Genomic DNA, 5,127 nt, shown 5'->3' with positions numbered 1-5,127 from the left:
GTACTTTGCGTTGTGTAATCGATCCAGGGCGTCGTCTATCCGGGATACACTTTACACATAAACGTAAAGTCCCATCTTCTTCACTAGCACCACGGGGGATGCCCAAGGACTCTTCGACGGCTGGATGATATCGTCGCGTACACTTTCGTGGGCCTGTTTCTTAACGGCCTCGCGTGCTCGCGTCAAACCTTGGTACGGGGTCTGAAGAATTGGTCTGGCACCTTGTCCTGTTATGATGCGATGTTTCGCGACTTGGGTCTGTGGAATTCTTAACGACGACGAGAAGCAGTCTTTGAATTGAAGGAACAGAGCATTAAGCTGGTCTTGCTCATGCTTTGGGAGGCTGGGGTTTACGTCGATGTCTGTTTGGGGACCTCGATCCTTCGAAGCAAGTTCGGTAGCATCGATGATGGCGAAAGAATTGCTGGCGTCCACGAATTCGTTGATGTAGGCGACCGTCGTACCAGTGTTGCGGCGCCTATATTCGTGGCAGAAGTTTGTCAGCCCTACATTTGCTTTGCCTTCGCTTAGCTCGGATATGCGTCTTGCGACACAAATCTGACGATTCAGAAGGAGGTGTTGATCGCCCTCGATGACGCCTTCAAGGTCGGCGGGTTCTTCGGTGCGGACAGAAATGATGACGCTGGAGGGAGGCGGAATGGTGACGTGTTCTTCTATCGCATTTATTGCGTTGTTCCTTGGCGTTGTGTGCGGCGGAAGAGCTTTTTCTGAGGTTAGTGTTATTGCCTCAGACCTCAGATCGATGACGGCGCCGTGGTGACCTAGGAAGTCCGTCCCAAGTATCACATCCCTGGAGCAATGCTGTAAGATTACAAAGCTGGCAGGATGTCCGGTTATTGATGGTGACTCTTGCGGTGCAGACTCCTTCCGGCGTAAGGAGGTGGCCTCCAGCGGTCCGGATTTCGGGGCCTTGCCAAGCAGTCATAATTTTCTTCAACGTCGTGGCGAATGGTCCACTGACGACGGAATAATCGGCTCCAGTGTCGACGAGAGCGGTGATGTTGTGGCCGTGGAATAGTACGTCGAGGTCGCGAGTTTGTCGCCTTGCGTTGCTGTTAGGTCGCAGCGTCGGGTCACGGCTATGTCGGTTTGCTCTGCGGCTTTCACGTTGCGTCGTCAGGTCTTCTTCTGGCCGCGATGTTTCGACGTCAGGGCTCCGCTCATCTTGCGGCGTGTTCTTTAAATGCCGTCGTGGTGTCTTCGTCGGTGGCGGAGGATCTTCGATTTTTCGGCGTACATCAACCGCACCTCCTTCGCTTGCTGCCCTTAGTTTTGCGAATACAGGCTAGGCGACCGTCCCCGGGTTGGGCCAGTGTACTGGCGGCGCTGCGGTGAGACATAGCGGCGTGGCAACGGCGAACGGAAAGGTTGTCGGGGTGACCACTGCGCACCTCCAAGGTAGTCGGCGATGTCGCGTCGTCGTTCACCGCGCTGCGGACGCGGCGCGTCAACGGCGAACCCACGTAGTCTCATATGCCGGTACTGGTAGCGGTGGTAGATGTGGCAAGCTTCTCCGCATTGGTAGCAGATGGGGCAGTGGCCGGCGGCGCACCAAACGTCGGTCTTCTTCGGCGTGTCTAGCTGGCCGTCTGGCGGGCGGCATGACGTTGGTGGTGGCGGCGGAACTGCTGTGATGGCGCGGCGTCTTGGCGTGGGCGAGAAGGGGTGGCGTTGCTTGGGGCTGCAGCAGCATAGGTTATTGCTTGCAGCTGCGGCTGCGCGGACTCGGGGATGCACAGCGTGTGCTGGATTTCCTCTCGGACGTTGTCTGCGATCGAGGCATCTTGAGGCTGGCACGACGGGAACATTCGACTAAGTTCTTCGCGCACAAGGCCCTTACGGTCTCGCGCAGATCGTCGGAGCCGATAGCTTGAACCGCTGCGCTGTCTTGAATCAAGCGGCCGTTGTATTTCCGGGTGCGCATTTTCAACGTGCTCTCAATTGTTGTGGCCTCGGAGACACATTCCTGGACTTTCTTGGGTGGGTTCCGCATGAGCCCAGCGAAGAGCTCTTGCCTTACTCCTCGCATGATGAAACGGACATTCTTCTCCTCGGTCGTGTTAGGTCGGTGTGGAGGAAGAGTCTGGTCATTTCTTCCGCGAAGATTGTCACCTTTTCGTTTGGGAGCTGGATCCGTGTCCCAGTAATACGGCGGCCCTTTCCTTTCGCACGAAGCTTGTGAACGCTGCGAGTAAACTGGACCCGAAGATGTCCCTTGTTGTCAGGATAGACTCCCTGTTCTCAAACCAGGTCCTGGGGCTGTCTTCCAACGCAAAGTACACATAGCACAACTTGTCGTTGATGTTCCAGTTGTTGAAGGCGGCAGTCCTCTCGTACGACTCGGGCCACGTTTATGGGTCCTCACATGACGATACACGAAATATCGCCGGCTCCCTTGGCTGCTGCATCACGGTCGCGAAGGTGGCGCAGCGGCTGTCATCGTTGCCGCAGTCGTAGTCCTGGCCTTGGTCTTCCGAGTCTTGTCAGGTAGACGCCCGTACTCCGGTGGTAGAACTTGTTGCCTATGGCTAGCTCGCTGGCCGTGGTTGGCGTCGATGTCTTCTCCGCGCTGTGGGTTGGGTTCACGGCTTGATGGGGCGTCCGAAGCATGAACGAACAGCACCTCCAACAGATGACCCGGGGTCGTGACGTCGACGAAGGAAGCAGTCGGCGTGTTCGAGATGAAACTCTTTATTTGCCGAACTTGTGGTCGGGAAATGGAAAGTCAAACAACAGCAATACACACCGTACAATGATAGCAGCGAAGAGAGCGTCTGCCGTCAATAAACTGCTCAGCGCTAAGGCACGTCGGCATTTATGAATGCGAGATCGAATATTCCAGCCTTATTCCTGGTGGCCGCGTTAGTTACAGAAAAGACTCGGCTGTTCGCGTTTACCGCGCTCAAATCTAACAGATCATCCCAAAGTAATCTGAAACGTTCCCAGACATTCTAGCGCGGTTTGCGCAAGGCAGCAGTAACGGTGTGTAAGGGGGCTAACATAAAGCATTGAAAGAAAGGAGCTCCTGTGGCAATAACGTAGCGTTTGATGGGATGCTTTGCGCGCGTATTGCCTCACTATGCGTATTTTTCAAGCATTTCATGCGCTTTCACTGCCAGATTCAGACGGTCGGCGGCCCGGATGGCCGGGCCAGCCCCCATATCTTACTTTTTTTGTTTGATTTATGACAAGAAAATAATTTATGCCAACAATTTATGCCCCTGAACTGGACAAGGCCTCTCGCCATGCAGATACCTTTCTCGACTATGAGCCCGGCATTGCTGTCTGCGAGCGCTTTATAGTCACTGAAGGCATCGCTCCTTACTGTGACCGCTTTGCTGGACCTTGGAGGTACCACAACGTCGTCGTCCGCGCTACAGAGGCCGTTGACTTTTTCTCAGTGTTGTACGTTGCGATGGCGTGCCTCGTTGAAAATGAGACGCATGCTTCCGGTAAGTTAATAACAGCGCCGTTAGCCTGCATGAATTCCATACCAATGATCAAGCCTCTAGAGCATTCAAGCAGCACAATGAAATTTGCTGCTTGAAACCCCTTATGCCAATTCTAGCAGTGCACATCCCGTTCGGGCCGATGAGGTGTCCCCCTGCGGTGCGAAATTGCATTCTATTCCAAGGAGTTAGTACCTTGTTCTGTGTTCTGGCATGCTCGCTACTGAGTAATCTGCACCTGTACCCACTAGGCCATTCACTTCGTAGCCGTCAAGAAAAACACCGAAGTTGGAAGTGACATCATGGTTTCTTAGGGGCTTTTTCGTTCGTCGTCGTTCGGGGTCAGCGATGAAGGCCCTTCTGTTCTAGCCTCCGCAGCGGCCTTACTCCAGAGGTCACTGACTCTAGTTTTCCCGACGCGGGCTTTGTGAACGGCGTCTTGGAGTGGGAGAGACTGATGACCGACGGGGGCTCAGCGTCCGATATCTAAAATGTGCTGTGGAACGAGGCTGATGTTGCTGAAGGTCCTGCGGGCTTTGACGAGTTGACAAATACTGTTCAATTCCGAAGGGACGCTCACCGTTCCGAGGACGAGGTGCATTTGCCGCGAAACCACGAAGCCCTGCTTGGGGATATTGGCACATTCGATAGAGGTGACCAGCCTCTCCGATGTGGTAGCAAAGAGGTACTCTTTCAGGAGTGCGCCATATATCAGTCTTCCTAGGTCTCCTATCGGGTGGCGGGAGCGTGCTCGGGGCGTAGTACTGTACAAAGAAGTGGCTGCGATGTCCATACGCACCGGGGCCCTTGCAGTAGTACATCGGCATATCAGACTCTCTGCGGTCGCTCTGGAGGCTTTTCTGGCTGGGCGTAGTGCTGAGGTTCTCGAATGGGCTGGGGATCTCGAACCACCAGTCTTACTTCTTCGCGCACCACGTCGGCCAGTGACGATACAGCTGCAGCGCGATGGTCGAGCCGCTGCCCCTGCAGCTTGTCTCGCACCGCAGGTCGCACCAGTTCACATAGGACCTCAATGCTGTTTCCGAAAACAGCACTGCGTCTACGGAGGCAGTGCCCAGATCCCGGTTGTACATCCTCAGTCGTTGTTGAAGCGTTTTTTTATTGTGGCCGCCTAAGAACGGAACTCAGCGACGGTGGACTCCGAGCCAAACTGACAAAGTTCCTGTTTCGCGCCTGGCATCAGATGACGAAGCTTTTGTCCTCACTCATGCTGGAGCTCAGCAAGCTCGGTGAAAGAAACGGGACATGTCCTTTACATACATGGCCACACTTTCATTGCCCCGCTGGTTTCTTTCTGGAAGAGTGGTTTCGGCTCTCTCCCTGCGACCCGTACTCGGGTACGTAGCAAGCAACTCCCGTCGGAAGTCATCCAGAACAAGATGGTCTCGTGATTTTCGAACCACGTTCTGGCGGAATCTTCCAACGCGAAGAAAAAACACGCCGTAGCTTGCGATCACCAACCCAGCCGTTGACCCTCACGACGCGCTCGATGCGTCCGAGCCAGTCCTCTACGTCTTCGTATGCGTCACCATGGAAAGGCTCGGGCGTCATCGGCGGATCCACTACAACCTGTGCTGGCATCACCTTAGAAGCCATCTGAGTAGCGTCTCCGTGAACAGCTGCTGCTCTTCTTGTA

This window comes from Rhipicephalus sanguineus, unplaced genomic scaffold, assembly GCF_013339695.2.
Source record: "Rhipicephalus sanguineus isolate Rsan-2018 unplaced genomic scaffold, BIME_Rsan_1.4 Seq206, whole genome shotgun sequence".
NCBI classification, from domain to species: Eukaryota; Metazoa; Arthropoda; class Arachnida; order Ixodida; family Ixodidae; genus Rhipicephalus; species Rhipicephalus sanguineus.
The sequence above is the reverse complement of the archived record's forward strand: the minus strand, read 5'-3'. Positions refer to the sequence as shown.